The sequence below is a fragment of the Mangifera indica genome, chromosome 9 (assembly GCF_011075055.1).
Source record: "Mangifera indica cultivar Alphonso chromosome 9, CATAS_Mindica_2.1, whole genome shotgun sequence".
NCBI lineage: Eukaryota > Viridiplantae > Streptophyta > Magnoliopsida > Sapindales > Anacardiaceae > Mangifera > Mangifera indica.
In genome coordinates, this window is record NC_058145.1 from 2,332,617 (window position 1) to 2,352,373 (window position 19,757).

At 29.3% G+C, this 19,757-nt stretch overlaps 1 pseudogene; it reads left to right on the top strand.

Moving 5' to 3' along the window:
• Window positions 1–370: 370 nt before the first annotated feature.
• On the top strand, window positions 371–7,174 carry LOC123225564 (annotated as a pseudogene).
• The last annotated feature ends 12,583 nt before the right edge of the window (window positions 7,175–19,757 follow it).

Here is a 19,757-nt window from a genome sequence, read left to right on the forward strand (position 1 = left end):
GTTGTTAGATTTGGTAGAAATATAATAAATTTTTAGTTTTTTTAATATTTTTATTTGAATGATATTTTTACCGTTAACTCTATTGAGAATTTTAATAGAAAAGTGAGTATTTGAATTTTTGAAATTTTATGGATAGAAGTTTGGGAATGCACTATACTTGGGTGGGAATAAGTCTTTAGGCCTTTTTCGAATTTTACCAAAACAAGCTAGTTAGTGAAGTAATAAAAAATCAACTTATATTTATTTATCTTTTTTAATATGAAATTCACCTGTCATTTACTCTCTTTTTTTATTTTTTCGCTAAGTTATAAAAAATATATATATATATATATGAGGAACTTCAGCTATGCTTTTCCGTCATTTACTTTACTTTACTTATGCTTTTCTGTTTATTTGGGGCAAGAACTTCAAGCTCTTGAAAAGTTGAAAGGGAAAAATGGTATAAATTCACTGGAAATGGAAAATGCTGAATATGGAAATAAAACCATCAAGCTGGGCTTGTGGTCTGAGTATAAAGAGAGTGATGCATCTAACTATCAAAAGATTCTCTGCGTTTCTGCCCTAGGGTTTTGGAATTTTCGCATTTTTGCAGCGTTTTGATGCTTTTCTTCGTCTTGTTGTCAGGTTGAGATCCTCGTCTATAAATTTTTCTTGGGTTTTGTCTGACTTATAAATCTGAAGGAGATAGTTTGTTGCTGGGTTTCTGGGTTTGGATTTTTTGTATATACTGCGCTTAAAACAATCGCTGGGTTTTTCAGAATAATAGGTGAGATGATTTTTGCATTTCATTTTTTTATATGACTAGGGTTACCTACTTACCTTGAATCTTTGTGACTAGGTTTCATTTCATGTTTAACTAACTACCAGGCCATGGTGAGAGGAAAAATTTCAGATGAAAAGAATTGAGAATGCAACGAGCTGGCAAGTGACTTTTTCTAAACGTCAAAATGGGCAGTTGAAGAAGGCTTATGAGCTATCGGTTCTTTGTGAATCTGAAGTGGCAGTGATTATCTTTTCACAGAAAGGAAGAGTCTATGAGTTCTCGAGCTCTGGGTAAGTTCTTCAAAATCCTCCAGTTCTTGATCTTGTTTTTAGCATCATAGCGTGCACCGTGCACCGTGCACCGAAAGCACGTGAATATCTGTTAGCACCATCTAAATAATAAATATGAGTTGTTTTACTGATCGTTTGATGGAGGAGTAAGAGTACAATCATCATATTAGGCTTTGAACATTTATCATATTTCATGCCTCTCTTCCCGGCTAATTCGTACAACTCCGGATAGAGTCTTATTTCATTTGTACTTTTTAGATTTGGGAATTAACTGTGGAGATTTTCATATCTCAATGGTGTATTTTCCTTTAGTATACTTCTTCTGCAATAAATCAATGCCTGGAATTTGTCAATATGGTTTTCATACTATCTTTTTGTATCATCTATATAATTACAGTGTTATTGTCTTATTGTGCTCTTAGGTGCATTTGATTTGGATTACGTTTTATTATCAAAAGTAGAATATTATCTTAAAAATAGATTATTAAATATAAATCATTATTATATTTGATAAAAAGTAATAAAAATACTAATATATTATTTTACTTAAATACCCTTAAATAATGTATTATGAGAATCTAATATAAGCAATTAAAAATATATTACTCTAGTAATCTTTATGTATCTCAATCAAATACCCCCTTAGTGAATACTTTCTTTTTTTGTCATGTCATATATCTAGGGTTGCGAAAAGCTTCTTGAAAATTTGGCCATTTTACCAATTGTACTTTGGTTCAGGCATAGGATTTTCATAAAACTACTTTAAAATCTACCTCTAACTTTGATACTTCGTAATTTACATTAATTATTAATCGATGCTTTCCCCTTTCATTTTCATTATTTATGGTGGGAAGTTGCAACATAGACTAAAAATAGTGAAACATTAGATGGGTTGAAACGACTGCAAAGTGCCTCTTGTTTTCTCTGAAACCTGTGTCTTTATGGTGCTGTTTTATTGTTAACGAGATGATTTTGGTGCATTTCTATCACAATATATATTATCTATAGGCAATTGATGTTAAATTGTAAATTTTTACTGGTTCTCATAAATTTTTTATATAAATAGTTCTTTTACAGGTGTAGTTTGCTATTTATCCATGTATGGTACTGATTTGTTTTATTTTCACTTATCAAATGCACAAACTAATTGATGAGAAGGAAATACAAGACTCTCATCTTGTGAGGTATATATACACGGAAAAAACACTCACTTTAAAGTTGGACTGGAAGTTTTGATTTATTAGTACTTAAATGTATGTGTGAAATGACAATTTTTTTTTCAATAAAACCATTGCACCAAATTTTGAATGTCCAATTGGTTATTAAGATGATATGTCATAATGTAATTGAGTGATTTTGAATCAAAGATAAAGTGATAACTATTGGAATACTTAATTGAGTACTCAAAACTGGTTGTCTGTATCATTGCTTTAATTTTTTCAATACTAGATCAATCATTTTGATGTGTTTAAAGTTCTTGATTCTTTTTGTAGAATATCTAAGAGAGACGTGTTCATTCATCTCAAGTTTTGTCTTGATAATCATAACAAGATAATGTAATGAGGTAGATACTCTTATTAGTTACCATTTGCCCTCTGATCTTAATTGTACTCATTTTGCATATATATATACCAAAATTTATTGAATTTATGATAAATGCCACCTTTGGTTTGCAAGGGAATCATCCCAAATCTAGCTTTTTACTTACCAAACGTAAGGAATCTTTCCAAATTTTTAAAACTTGTCACAAGATATATGATCCATTTATTTCATTAAATACTAGTCTTATAACCGTTTGGTGTCTCAACTTCAAAAAGTTTCTGTCCGAATCAATGTACATTTTTGCAGTACTGAAGTTTGATGGAAGGTTTCTGGTTAAAAACAAAATTTCATACTGGCGATCTTTTTTCTAGTTTCTCTACTTCATCTATCATAGTCATCTAGAAATTTCCTAGATATGAATTTGCAACTTACTGATCAAAATCAGACTTGTGTCCCTATTGTAGCTTTGATAAAAAATTTTCAAATAATAGTGTTTCATCACTTCAATCACAAATCAATATTTCCTCATGAACAATTTTTTTATTGTTGAGTTTTCTATATTTTAGATCTCAATCTCCTAAGTAGCACAAAATTTTAATTATGAAGGAGATGCCTTTTGAATTTAAAAATAGCATTGTATAAAAGAGAAGCATAAAAAATTAAAAGAATACTTTGACAGTAAGTGAATAGGATATTTGAAAAACCAAACATGGAACCTTCTTGTCTCCTGAGATAAAGCTAATTCACATCTTGGCTGTCAATCTTTAGATGATGTAGTTTTTCTGATTTAACTCTATTAGTTTTCACATTCTCTTTTAATGGAGCTGTAAAGGCAAGTCTTGTCTTTGAAGTCAGCTTCATATGGCCTTTGAGAGTATCTTCTCACAATGTTAGAATGTAATGGTGCTGCATTTTTTAAATTGATGTGAGCAGTGATCTAGTCACTTAATCGAATGCCTAATTCATTCAAGTCCCTGTCTTATTTGCAAGTTGTGTTGATAAAACTTGAATGAGAATGCTGGAAAACTGATAGCCTTGTAGCAGTAGATTGAACAATTCTCATCCCTTTGATTTTTGTCTTAGTTGAGCCCCTGTCAACATTTTTTATGTTGGGCTAGTCACTAGTCAGCATCTAAAAGGAAAGAAAGAAATTCTCATATTTCATAGCTATTTTCAGGAGTAAGTTTAGCATGCATTACAGTAGAGACTAGTGCGAAAGCAGCATAAACATTAAGGGGTGTCCGTAGTTTACATGGAACCTTCAGCTGGGTTTGAGGTGCATTTTTCTCATTAATTTAACTTTAATTTTAAATATTTGCAATGATGAATTCAAAACTGAAGTCTCCTTTAAATTATACAATCTTGGATGAAGGAAACCTATATTTTTAACATAAGAGAAGTCTTATTTTAGTAGATTGAAAATCGGAGTCCCCATCAAACCTTATGATTTTTTAGAAAGAGGAAATGATTACCTTTAACTATGTAAGTTGTTGTAGGGGATTTGAATGAGAGCAAACCACAAACTTAACTATTCAACTAACCCTATGGAGACTTGGTTTAAGGGAGTGTTTGATTTAGGTAATATTTTATTATCAAAATAGAGAGATTACCTTGAAGATAGATTACTTAGAAGATTACTAGGTATAAATGATTACTATGTTTGATAAAATTTATGAAGTATAAATAATTATTGTGTTTAGTTAAAGATAATAAAAAAATACTAGTAAATTATTTTATTTAAATATCCTTAAATATAATTGTTTTTAAATATTTTTTATATTATTTGTCATATTAATTAAAAATAAATTTATTTTTGTCTTAAAACATTAATAAATAATAATATAATTATAATAAAATCAAGATTATCTTGATAATCTTTTAATATCTAAGGTAAAGATGATAATCAGATTACCATCTGTATTACCTACCACGTTAGCATTGGTAATAAAATATTACTGTAATATTTTATTACTGACAAACTAAACAAGGTAATAAAAGATAGATTACCAAGGTAATCTTTAAACATTGGAACCAAATGGCCCTTAAGTGTTTTTTAAAATATTATTTATTTCTAATTAAAAGTTAGTTCAAAATTTGGGGAAAAAAATAGCCTTTTAATTTAACAGTTGTTGCATATTCTATATGGTGTATTGCATATGTTTTTCATTTTTCTAAAGCTAGTTAGAGAGCATTGTATATTAAGATTATGTGCTTTTTTACTTGTGATTTTTAGAGTCTTGCTAGCTGATTACAAAAACAAAGTCCCTAAAAGAATTGAGATTCAGGTATTGTCTGTGAATTTGGTTGGTGAAAGGCAGAATTAGAGCAATGTTTTCTTTCGCCTGCGTGAGATTAGCTACTTGACGATATGTCATTTAGTTAACTGAAACTCTGTCTAAATGCAACAGTTGACAATACATAGCCATGAATGGTAAAATATAGTCCATTTCTTTTAGCCTAATCATATGAGAAGACACAAGAGGCATTTTGATTATGTTCAACTTTTATATGTATGTGTTGATGACATCTCGCATTTGAATGCCTCAGGATGCAAAAGACAATCAATCTATACCTCGAATACAATAAGATAAGGAAGTGCTAGCTAACAAGCCTGAAGCGGAAGAATACATGCAGGTTGGAACTTCATCTTTAATTAAGTAAATTATTCTGTACAATAGCTTACTATGTTAAAGTCAATATTGAATGTGATGATGTATAATGATGCTTTCATATAATAGAGAAATGTAGAAGCTGATAAAGGAAATTCCTAAAATCAAGATTTCTCATTTCCTTTAATTAAGCTTTCAATTCCTAAAATCAAGATTTATCATTACCTTTAATTATGATTATTTATTATCTTTTTATTCCTTTATTCCTGTATTATGCTTATTTACAGGGTTCTTAATTTTCAGATTTCTAATATTAAGATTTGATAGGATCAAAGTTGCATAATATTTATATTTTGTTATATCTAATATAAAACACAAGTCATTATTCTTCTCTTTTATAATTCCTCTTTTCTTTTAATTTCATTAGAAGCTAGCTATGAGATACGTTCATTCTGAATATCTGGAAGATGTAGCTTTCGATGTCCATTTGAATTTTATGGGGGAAGCCTTCAATGTTGTCTCATCATCTATTGTACTCATTAGACAGAAAGCTTGTAATACCATTATAATTAATCACATCCGTTTTAATGGGTTTACTTACAACAATTTTCCACATGGAGCAATTGCATGCAGCATGATATAGCAAACATGGTGAAGGAGATTGCGAGTATTGAAGTTTCTCAAAGGTTCATAGCTAAACTGATACTTGTCCTCCATTAGCACTCTGGCACATAACATCTTCGTTGAAGTCGTAGATTTTTCTGAGGTTTGAATTATACTGGTGTCTCAGGAAGCTTTTAGGGAAAGATTTGGGTTCGTGTGGTGTTGATGAACTCCTAAATATTGAAGATCAGCTAGAAAGAAGCTTGCACACCATTCGAGCGGGAAAGTTAATCAATGGCCTCAGCTAACAGATGAATTTCTTCCACAACTTGTACAATGTCTCTGTGGCCAAATGCTAGTTGTTGGAAAATTGTTGATTGAAAGCTAGTAACCTAGCAATGACACTTTTGTTTCAGGCTTGGCTATTTAAGGAGCAGATGGGGCAACTAAAAGCAAAGGTAACATGTTCTTTTATGTAAGATTTAATCTACATAAATAGAATAAAATCATTCAATCATAATTATGTAGGATTTGCGCATATGGTATAAAATATAAAATTCAAATTTTAGGATTATAGGAATATTTGTAATGTCATTATACAATTGAATTCATAAAGCTCTCAAAATTACTTGTATCCAGTGACTGGTCATCTGTTTTTGAAATATTTTGAATGGCAACTTTCAATAGATAAAACTATATCGTATAAGGGGATCATACTAATATATAATAAGTTATTAGACATTATCAAAGGTTCAATAAATTTTAAAACCAGCACTAGTACTGTTTACTAAGAGAATGTCATTTAAATGTTTTATACTTTTCTTTGTAATCACTTAAATTCATCTGTAAATTCTCATTATAATATTTAATTATCTAATTTTGTTAAACTAAATTTATAATTAATATTAACCTACGTTAAGAAATTTTCTAACACTTGTACTGCATAATAAGCATTTCTGTGTACAACTTTTGCTTTCTTTGAAATACAGGAGAAACTATTACTGGAAGAGGATGCAAGGTTAAGTTTAAAGTTGGAAATTTGAACTGATCCTCCTATATCCCCTAAAACAAAAATCAAACTTGCAATTTTTTTTTTTGTCTAAAAGGGCCATGATTCACACAGTATACTTCTGATTTATTTTCATGCAAAGCATGGCAGGCATCAGCTCAACAGAAAGGTGCAACCCATAACAGCCAAAGCTCGCAGAGTTCAGAAATAGAGACTGAACTCATAACGGTTCAAGCTTTACATTCATAGAAAAAAAATATACCTAAGTATATAAATTAAGCTCTTCCAACTCTGTCAAATAATTTTCTAAAAGTTTTTCTAATTAGGCAATATATAAAAGTGGGCAGTTCTATTGATATGAAAGTCTAATAAACTTTCATTGGCCAATTATTTAATTCATCTTGGCCAACATATCCTAATTTAGCATATTATATATTTACATTCATATTCATTCATGTATGAAAAGCAAATAATGAAAAGTTACCCTTATTATAATAAAAGGTAACAAACACCATATACCCATTTAACCAACAAGCCAAATCTATAAAAAAATTAATTCTATTATATTTTGATAAAGCACTAAGAGAAATTCAAATTATATTTTAGTTTTAAAAAAACAAATACCTTGAATAAAATTTGTCGAATATTTAGAGTATATTAGATTTCATGTAAGTATAAGATTTGATCACCTTGCAAAACTCATTTATTCGTATCCATTCCTCTTACTGCAACTTTTATGTTGTTATTTATATACATCTAATTCACCTTTTTCAGAATTCAATGTAAATTCACTAAAGATCCTCTATCATGCACTATTTGATCGATAGCTTTTGAGTTCATAATTCATGGAGGATAATACTCAGTGAATATCATGATATTGAATCTAAAGTTGTATTACTTTATGAAGAATGAGATAATATTATTTTCAGCTCCGTTTATTCACAAGCAAAATTAACTCTCATTGCTTTTATTGCATTTATTCATTTTGTTTTTGTCTCTTCTTCTAGTATGCTTGTCATTCTTATGTTTCAATTCCTTGTTTTTATTCTTTGAACATTATACGACCTCTTTCCCCTACTCATCCTCAGGCCACTTACTTTTGAAACTCAACTCTACAACATATGCATGAGTACTAGGTCTAGTTATATTAACGATGTTTGACCTCTAGTTTTATATAACAAGAACTACTAACAAAAGTCTTTATATTCTCATTGTGGGTTATATGTTCGTTATAGGCTCCCACTTTTAGGAAAAAATCATTCTACTACATAAACTTATTGTTCATTTATCAGGTTGTGCTTAGTTGACTTCAATTCTATAATCATATCTGACATTTTATCAAATTCAACGGTTAGTTGCCTTTCATTTGGGGACTACAGTTTCTCTAAACTTTTCTATCAAAAATCGTACTTATGACATATGTAGTTAGGCATTATTAGTATTTGTATACCAAATTGTTCATGGAACTAGTAAATACACGAAATGAGTCTTGCTTCTTTCATGCGTGATGTGTGTCCACATCACGTTTGTGTAAGACATCATTTCGGTTTTTATCCTTTAGTCAGCCACGACTCTATTTTAGCCTAATTTACGGCCTTCAAAGTTTTTTGTTCATCTAGGATATTGTGCATTTTAAATGTCACATATTGAAATTATCCTTATTCGATATTATTCTCATTCAAATAAACCATTATCTCTTAGGATATTATGGTTACCTAGATCACAATGGCATATATTAGACACAACTTAATCAATATAACCAAATGCACATTAATTGTCACAATCATACATTAAAATTTAAAATATATCACATAAGACATAAAATCAAAAGTTCACTATGTTCCCAATCATCTTCCATGACTCAAATATTTGACATTTTAAAATTCAATCTAATTGTACAAATATTAATTTAGGATGAGAATTTCACGAAATTCTTGCAATCTCAGAATTCTCACATTTAACACATAAAATATATGATACAACATATGAATCATTTATTATGCGTAAGATTATTTCATCAACTCATATCATTCTTAGAGTCACTTTATCCATAATAAAGTCTTTATAAAATTTGCAGTAGGTCAAATACTTCGCATTTTGTTAATTTAAAAATAACGTCAAAGTGGTGGATTTTCACCCATACGTTACTAAGTGTAACTCTTTAGCAAACTGTAATATATCTGCTCAGTCTTAAAAGTTTTTGAATTCTTATCCCAAACAAGATCATTAATTACGGGTCTAATAGTCAAACATAGATATTATTAAACTATGTACTATCTCTTTTCTAATTAAGAAAGTATTACTAATTATATATATAGTCTCCACATACACCATTAGAGCATCAAATGATCACATCATATACTTAATATATTGGTCCCTAGTCAATAATCTCATATTAATTAGAAATATGTGTTTTCGAGACTTGGAATGAGGTATTACATATTTTTACATGCGTAGGACCCATGGAACACATTTCATGCACAATCCGAGCATCACACAGCTACTATGCTCCATAAAAGGGTTTCAAAGTTGTCCATGCGCTATCATAGGCCAAAATACGACCTTATGTGTTAAAAATCTACAATTTGGTAGGTCAAAGTTGCAATTATACTTAAGTATACTTGTAATTTATATACTTTTCACATGTTAAAAAATCTACAATTTAGTTATTGTTATTCAATTTTGAAAACCCTAACTAACACAAACTACCACTCATCCAAACCGTAACAATTTATAATGAAAAGAAGGTTACTAAAATATTCTATTTGAGTAAAAAGGTCAAATATATCACATTTTAGTTCTCTCCTCTTTTGGTAGTTAGTTTTGGTGGTTATTAAAATCAAGGCTATAATCTTTAATAAAATATTTCTCATTTGTCTAACTGGCATCATCGACTCTACCAATGATTTCTGATTCACTTACCTTGAATTGACTTACATTGTTGACTTCACCATTAACTCTCGATTCATCTATCTCAAATTGATCACCATTGAAATCCTCAATGAAGATGAAATTGAGACAAGATGAGAACACCAACATGACTCTTCCATTGATTTCATTGAGATGAGTAAATGAGATCAAGATCAATTTCATCAATTTTGTTGATGTCATCAAACTTTTTGATTCAACCTTTAACTTTTGATTCATTGTAATTTTTCTCTTGTCATTTATTCTCCACCCTTTTGCTTGTTACAGTTTTTCCCCATCTTCGTACCTTTTATTTAATTTAGCATATTTAAGAACATTCAAATAAAATGATATCATAATATTTTTTATTAATACAAATCAAATATAATAATTATTTATATATACAAATATTATTAAACACGTTACTTATTTATATTCCTAACCGTCTTAGTGGTATTTGTTTTTATTATGGTAATAAAAGATGATTCAATTCAAATAAACCTTAACTTAGATCTGACAAAATTTGACATAACTCATTAACTCGATGTGACATGACACGAAAAATATCAGATTAGAGTTATGATTTTTTACATGACAAATAGTTCAGGTCAGGTTTGGATTGGCTCCAAAAAATCATATTGCGTTTGGGTCAACACAAAACCAACCTAAACTAACCCAAAAATTGGTAACACAATTATTGAATTAGTATTATTATCGGTAACACTATTACTAAAATTTGGTACCCAAAGTTAATCCAATATAGTTGAAACACATATTTACACCAAAGATTGGTTGTTTGGTTAAATTGGTAACTCTATTACTGAATTATTATTATTATTATAGTTTCAAATATAATTTACATATTTATTTTGCACCATTTTCTCTTTATGTTGATTCAAAAGATAATGACTTTAATTTGAATGAGCTCACAGAAGATATTATTGTTACTAATACAAGTAAAGAAAATATTCAATAAAAACAATGTTCTAACACTCCACTATATTATGATTTTTCTTGTTAAAATTTAATTTCAATTCTTTCATTAGTTCAATTATGATAATTACTTTAAATCAACTTTTAAATGGTTTTGCTCCTTGAAACATTGTGCAGGTTAATTGAATATCTATTTGGAGGAGCTAGTCTTAGGAATTTTGACAAAAATTCATTATCTTCTATTAAAGACATTCATTAACTCTTTTTGATAGATTTATAAAAAGCTATTTGTAGTTTATTTGTTTTTTTATTGGTTTGTTATAAATACTACTAATTTGAGTTTATGATGTTTAGTGTATCATATTCATGTATTTGTTAATAGTTTTAATATTTATGATAATAGCATTCATTATATAGATTGGAAATTAAATTTCTTAAATATTTGATAAGTTTTTAATCTCATTAATTATCAATAGTATTATTTTGAAGTTGAAGTTGTAGATTTATTTGGGTTATTGATTATAATATTTTGTTTTTAATTCTTACAACTGATTATATAAAGAGACAATAAATAAACTATTAATATTAATCTAAAATAAAACAATTTTGTTTTGACAAGATGTCGTTTCGTATCAAAATGTTTTTTCCTAAGGTTTTTTTTTCTTTTTGGTTGAACTTTATTAGTCCATGACATATTACAAAATATATTGTTTCGCAACAAATCATATTGTTACATATTGTGTTTTGATACAACTTTATCTATTACATAATTTAGGTTAATTTAAATTAAATCAGACTAATCCAAAAATATTTAAATTTCAAAAAACCAAATCCTCATCTTATAAGTTTCAAAAAAACTAAATTTTTATCCATCTTTCAGTTTCATTAGTATTTTTTGTATGGTTTTCTTAAAATGATTATTTTATCATTTTATTAAAATTACAAAACTTTTATTAACACTTGATATAAATCTCAAGTATCACTTGCACGGCGTCCGCCTTAGTTGCTTGCATTAACACTTGCACGGCTGCCGTGTTGTTGATCAGTGAGAATTCCAGACTCGCAAAACTTAAAGTTTTTATCTGAAACTTTCCATAGCGTCCGCCTTAGTTGCTTTATCAATTCTGGGTTACGCTTTGCTTTTAGAAGGCTTCAAACGGGTTCCTCCGGAGTTCCAATCGTGGCTGAAAGTGAAGGCAGCTGGTTCCGTCTTTATCTAGGACTGTTCATGAATGTAGAAGCCATATTTAGCAGAATTTGCCTTTCGCCCTTGTTGCTATGTGTAAGAAATAATAAAATAAGGCGATTTCTTCGTTCTTTGGGTTCATTTCATTTCTTCAGGTACTGTGCTTCATTTGAAATCTATTCCAACTTTTTAATTGATTTGATTTTGATGAGATGAAATACTGTAGATGAGTTTCCATACATGGAATTTCATCCTTGTCCAGTCTCCTTAATTTTTTTCTCGGGTTCTGATTGAAAGTGACAGAGAAGAAAGGTCTACAGAATTGATAATATATCAATAGAAAAATCTTGAAGCCATAAAATTTTGTTAAAATTCCCAGTTCCCAATTTGTTTAAATTAGAATTGATTATGATTAAAAATTTTTAAAAAATCCAATTGAAGAAATTCTTCTTTTTAATAGTTTGCGGTTTGCTATTATGGGTTTTGATTTCTTGCAATTTTAATCATTCTTTGATATTATTAATTAAATAATAATTATATATTTAAATTTAATAAATTTTATTAATTTTATTAATTTTAATAATTAATAAATAAATTTTATTAATTTTAATAATTAATAAATAAATTTTTAAATTTTTAAAATTTGAGATGTGAAAGAATGACAATAGGCCAGCCAATCTTGAGTGGGAATATGTCTGTAGTCCTTTATAAAAAGTTTAATTTATTTCATCCGCTTGGAAAGAGAGAGATGGTGACGGTGATATGATTGAGAAGAATGAAAAACGTAATGAAATAAAATAGAAAAAAAAGAGCAAAAAATTAATTAAAGATGGGACAGATTAGAAAAATTAAAATCCATAAATACTTTTAAAAATAATTATTTTATCTATTTATTTAAATTATAAAATTATCACTAAGACTTCATTAATATATATACATATATATATATATATAATTATCAATATATTTTTATTAAAATTTTTATTAATTAGAATCTTAAAAAATATATAAAAAAATAACTAAATTTAAAATATTGTGTTTTGAACATTTGTTTTAGCACGTAATTGTTATTTTTTAAATTATTAAATTACATATTAAAATTTAAAAAATACTTTAAACCTTTTTTATGGAATTTGCAAAACTCTCTAGCAATTTCATTAACAACTTTAATAATTTGAAAAATTACAATTTACCTCTCAAACTTTTGAAAATAAGAAATAACAAAATAAAAATAAAAAAAAGAGAAAAACAATATAAAAAGAATAAAAGGGAAAATAAAAAAATATATACAAAATAACTTATTTATCTTTTCACATAATAAAAGTCATTAATTGAAAACGAATAATAGTCAGGATTTTTAAAACTTAAAAGTCCGCATTTGTCATTTTAACAAACGTTGGCCGACACCTAGTCTTTTGGAATAATTTTTCAAGAAATAGTCATAAAAATTTTACTCCTTTGTCTTATCTTTCAAGGTTACTTATTTTAGGGAAATTATCAAAAATGGCCAAAATACCCTCCCACTAAGCAAAAATGCCCAAAATAACTATTTTCAAGCAAAAATACCCAAATTCACTATTCCTAAGAAAAAATGCCCATGACTTTTTCTAAAACGTCAAAATTACCCTTCCCTTCATTTATATAAACCTCTTCACTCACTAGAAGGGGTTAAATGAAATTTTATTAAAATTAGGGGGTATTGTGATATTAAACATTATAAGAGCATTATAAATTTCTCAATGAAATTTTAGGAATAGATAATTGAGAGGTCAAACAAAATGTTATTAAAATTTGGGGGGCATTTTGATATATCGACTCGTATTTTTTAGATTTCCGAAGAATTTTTCGATTGTTGCCATTCTAGGGTTTTTCAATTTTTAGAATTCAAAATTCAGTTCTGTTTTTATGAATTTCACCGTTTTACGAGATATCGACTCGTATTTTTCAGATTTCTGAAGAATTTTTTGATTGTTGTCATTCTAGGGTTTTTCAACTTTTAGAATTCGAATTTCAGTTCCGTTCTTTCGAATTTCACTGTTTTAAGATAGATCGACTCGTATTTTTCAGATTTCTGAAGAATTTTTTGATTGTTACCATTCTAGGGTATTTCAACTTTTAGAATTCGAATTTCAGTTCTGTTTTTTTGAATTTCACTGTTTTACGATAGATCGACTCGTATTTTTCAAATTTCTGAAGAATTTTTTGATTGTTTCCATTATAGGGTATTTCAACTTTTAGAATTCAAATTTCAGTTTCATTTTTTTGAATTTCACCATTTTACGATAGATCGACTCGTATTTTTCAATTTCTGAAGAATTTTTCGATTGTTGTCATTCTAGGGTTTTTCAACTTTTAGAATTCAAATTTCAGTTTTGTTTTTTCGAATTTCACTATTTTACGATAGATCGACTCGTATTTTTCAGATTTCTGAAGAATTTTTTTATTGTTACCATTCTAGGGTATTTCAACTTTTAGAATTCGAATTTCAGTTCTGTTTTTTTTAATTTCACCGTTTTATGATATATCGACTCGTATTTTTCAGATTTCTGAAGAATTTTTTGATTATTGCCATTCTAGGGTATTTCAACTTTTAGAATTCGAATTTCACCGTTTTACGATGCATCACTCAAATCACATATAGAATGAAATCAAATACATATCTATATATAATGACAGATAAAGTACATTGTACACATACGCACATACAACAAATATATACATACGAACATATGAGAACGATAAACAAACAACGAGGTAACTAAATATACATCCGTGAGCTACTCGATACAGTGAAAATACAACTGCGATGCTAAACGTCGACGCATAGAGGTAGACGACTCTCGGGGAAAATCGTAGCTCCATGACAACGTCAAACACTCAAAAAAACGTAACATAAACACGCCACAGTCATCGGAGCCCAATCCCTACTGAAGGACATCTGTCGCTCGATACAAAGCGAGGGAATCACGTCGTGGAGTCCTCCCAGAAGCTATCCAAAAACTCATCGCGTCTAATAACGCGGGAATGAATATCATATACGGTCGCATGCGTTGCTCAAAAGACCCCATATTCCCCGAATATGATACCTTCGAATCGTATACCGTAATCGACCACTCACGAAAATCTATAACTCCGATGACCCAATGTGCGTTGTCGAAGTTTATAGGGATGTAAACCTATAAACAGTGACAAATTTTAGTTAATTATCATTGTCGTCAACCAATTCAATGTAATAGAAATATATTACACTATACATGATCGACCATCCCTCATGGTTTGTACAACAATCCCGGGGTGTACGCTACCTCAACCATCCTCTTAAAAAGCCCCAAAAACTTAAACTCGTCAATCGATGTTGTCTGCCAACTCTTCCAAGCCATCTCAATATGGCCTCCGAAGAATGTGTGGGCAGTCGCTCAACACTAGGAAACAATCGCACGGTGCTCGTCCTGGTGTCGATGTAATAAAGCCAAAAAAGAATCCACATGCTAAAATGGTATAAACAAGTTCACGTGTTAGTTATTGATAAATATATCAAACTTTTTACCAAATTATATAGTATAGACAACTCACATCGTTGGTCAGCCACTCGCGCAACTCTACAATAAGTCACCAAAAGTTGTCCTTCGACTTCGATCCGATGAAATAGATATCATGTGTGTCAGAAGCCGTAACTCTGGTATACCATGTGAGGAAAGATTCCTCACGCTCTAACACAGAGGATGGAATGGTCGGGAGTTACCGTTTCGCCCTCCCTCTGAGTGGATTTGTATACGGGGTGCAAACCAGCGGACCCTTTCGGATGATCCGACCACATGTTGTACGAACCAGCTGCATGATACAAAAAACTATTAATTCATTATTTCATTCTACATTACAATTAACATTAATCGATTTATTTTACCTTCTTTTGCGAGAATTATCCTGCACAAATTTTAAAAATTCGTTAGACATTCAAAAAAAAAATATGTAAACAAATGTATTCATGGAAAAAACATAAAAAGAAAAAAATACGAAATAATCAAAAAGGAAATGACAAAACTTAACAAATAAGATTGTTCGAATTCTAGACGTTGAAATACTTTAAAATGTCAATAATCGAAAAATTGATCGAAATCTAGAAAATATGAGTCGATATAGCCAAAAATGGTGAAATACGAAAAAACTGCAATGAAATGTGATTTCTATAAGTTGAAATACCATAGAATTTTAACAATTGAAAAATCAACCGAAAATAAGAAAATATGAGTTGATATATCCTAAAACGATGAAATTCAAAAAAACGAAACTGAAATTCGAATTCTAAAAGTTGAAAAACCCTAGAATGACAACAATCAAAAAATTCTTCGAAAATCTGAAAAATACAAGTCGATATATCGTAAAACGGTGAAATTCAAAAAAACGGAATTGAAATTCGAATTTTAAAAGTTGAAAAACCCTAGAATGGCAACAATCAAAAAATTCTTCAGAAATCTTAAAAATACGAGTCGATATATCATAAAACGGTGAAATTCGAAAAAACGAAAATGAAATTCGAATTCTAAAAGTTGAAAAACCCTAGAATGACAACAATCGAAAAATTCTTCGAAAATCTGAAAAATATGAGTCGATATATCGTAAAACGGTAAAATTCGAAAAAACAGAACTAAAATTTGAATTCTAAAAGTTGAAAAACCCTAGAATGGCAACAATCGAAAAATTCTTCGAAAATCTGAAAAATACGAGTCGATATATCGCAAAAAGATGAAATTCAAAAAAACGAAACTGAAATTTGAATTCTAAAAATTGAAAAACCCTAGAATAGTAACAATCGAAAAATTTTTCAGAAATCTGAAAAATACGAGTCGATCTATCGTAAAACGATGAAATTCGAAAAAACAGAACTGAAATTCGAATTCTAAAAATTGAAAAACCCTAGAATGATAACAATCAAAAAATTCTTCAGAAATCTGAAAAATACGAGTTGATCTATCGTAAAACGATGAAATTCGAAAAAACGGAACTGAAATTCAAAAACACGAATCAATATATCCTATAAACGAAAAAATCGAAATATTAAGTTGAAATTACGTCATTACATCGTAAATTGTGTCAAAAAGCTCCAAAATTCAAAAAATCAAATCTCGAATTTGAAAATTACATATGGAAAAACCCTAAAATAGAAAAAACAAATATAAAATTCAAAAACTACACGATCAGAAACCCTAGATAACAAAATTCCCAATTTACCCCCTTATGAAAATTCTTTTTTAAAACAAGTCAACTGTTATATGGCAAATTTCAGAAAAACCCGTTGTGTTCTAAGGAATCTCCCCTGGCTCCCCAATATTTTAACAAAGCTATTTTACCCCCCTAACCCACGGTCAATGTCTGCTGACCGTGGGAGAAATCGTTTGACCGTGGGAAATACTGTTCCCACGGTCGGACTGTCGATCCTTCGGTAGCCATTTTTGACCAAAATTTGGTTGTTTTGGCCTCCGATTTTTTCATAAATCAAATCTACATGTTGTATAACACAAAACCCCTCACCTCAATCAATTTAATGAAAACAACCAATAATCAAAACATTTTAAGCATTGTTCAAATCAAAACTCTAAAATTTCAAACCTCAAAATCTCAATCAAATCTCAATAATATGAGCAATAACTTGATTCAAACAAGATTACGGGAGATATACTAACCTTCTTTACCATTTGCGGTTGCCGGAAAGTAAGAAAATCGACGGAAATCTGGTCAACCATGGGATGACCGTAGGAAAGTGGGAAATTTTGAATTTTCTTTGAATTTGTACAATGAAATGACCGTGGAAAGTAAGGAAATTTGCTGTGTTTATATATGGGGGCAGTTTCGTCATTTCACAAAACCTGGGCATTTTTGCTTAAACCTGAATATTTTGGGCAGTTTTGCTTAGACCCCTAAATTTTGGCTATTTTTTTATAATTTCCCTTTATTTTATGTTGTGCGGTTGGTGGTGTTGGCCATTTCTCATTGTGCATATGCTATGCAAAGCTTCCTTATCCCTGGGTCTATATTGTAATCCTGAGGAGCGCAAAGATATAGAGATGATAATTTTGGACTTCTTTCAATACTACATTTCTAACTGATTTTGGGCTGTCTATATTGAAGAAATCTACGGACTAAAATGTTTAATACGAAGTATAAATGAGATGAGGATACTAATCTCTTATTAGTGACAACTCAAATTATACATATATAGTGACTTTCAGAAAAAATGATATGTTATATTAATGACAATGGAACTTGACACTAGGGTAGGTTTTCACGGTTCCTTTCTACAGGGATTTGCCTAGTGATTGCAACACTAATACCTTCAGTAAAGAATGAACCAAATGATGAGATGGAAATTAACAATGAATAACGTATTTAGTGTCAGTTCTTGATATGACCTCCTCTTGAGAACAAACCAATCTAAGAGTGAAACAACTTGAAAACACCGATGGAGTTGTCATGTTCCTCAACAAGTTTCTCAAGATTGACGAGGGGAGTTGAGATAATTGCAAATTATGTCAATACTATTGGGATGCTTAAAAAATCTTCTCAAGGAAAATATCAGTTGAGATATTGTTACGCATAATATCCATTGATCGCTTCCTGAGGACGTGACTTGGAAACTAATTAAACCCTGATAGTGTTGTTTTGAGATTGATTGGTATACTATAATCAAGTAATAAACTTTAATCAACATGGTATGTATGATCAATTAAGTTAACACATTTTAATACATTCTACTAAAAATGTCACAATAAGGTGGTGTCTGGTTGAAAGTAATAAAAAATTAATTCGATAATCTATCTTTTATTATTAACATTATTTCATTTGATTTGTCAGTAATAAAATATTTTAATAATATTTTATTATTTATAGTGATATAACATGTAATATAAAAGTAATCTAATAATCACCTTCACCATAGGTATTAAAAGATTTTTAAGATAATCTTGATTTTATTATAATTTTATCTTTATTAATTTTTTAGAACAAAAATATTTTTTTCTATCAATTAGTATAATAAGTAACATAAAAAATACTTTATAATAATTATCCCAAAGACATTTAAATAAAATAATATCTTAGTATTTTTTTATTACATCTAACCAAATAAAGAATTATTTATACTTATTAATTTTTATCAAGTATAGTAATATTTTACATTTATTAATCTTTTAAATAATCTATTAATCTTTCATTTCATTTTTTATAATCAAAGACTACTTAAATCAAATGTAACATAAAAAAGAAAGCCCTAACTGGCTCCTAACACTATATATATATATATATATATATATATATATATATATATATATATATATATATATATATATAGAGAGAGAGAGAGAGAGAGAGAGAGAGATATATATATATATATAGAGAGAGAGAGAGAGAGAGAAAGAGGCCAAAGGACTATTTTCCACCCAAAGTTTAGTTCATTCTCAAAGACCTACCTATAGTGTTTCAAAATTTTAAACACTCATCTATCACTCAATTTTTATTAAAAATTTTTATTAGAATTAATGGTAAGACTGTCATTTTATCGATTATATTAAAAAAGGCCAAACGACTAGTTCCCACCCAAGGTATGTTGTAATGACAAATTTCTACTATTTAACTATGGAAACATCAAATACTCACTTATGACCGGTTAAATTTAACAGAACCCTAACGCCTGAAAATTTTATCTTTTTTTGCCCCCCTAAACTTTAAAAACTAAAATTTTCCCTCAGCCTAAGTTTTAAAAAATGGCAGTTTCACCCTAAAGTTTGGTTTTGAAATCTCTGGCGACCTCTCCGGCTCCATTGTCGATGGCCTCTCCCTCCCGAAACATCCTCTCCTTCCGACGATCTCTTTTCTCCCATTTGAAGGGTCGATCGGCTTCGTCTTCGTCTGGAAAAACAAA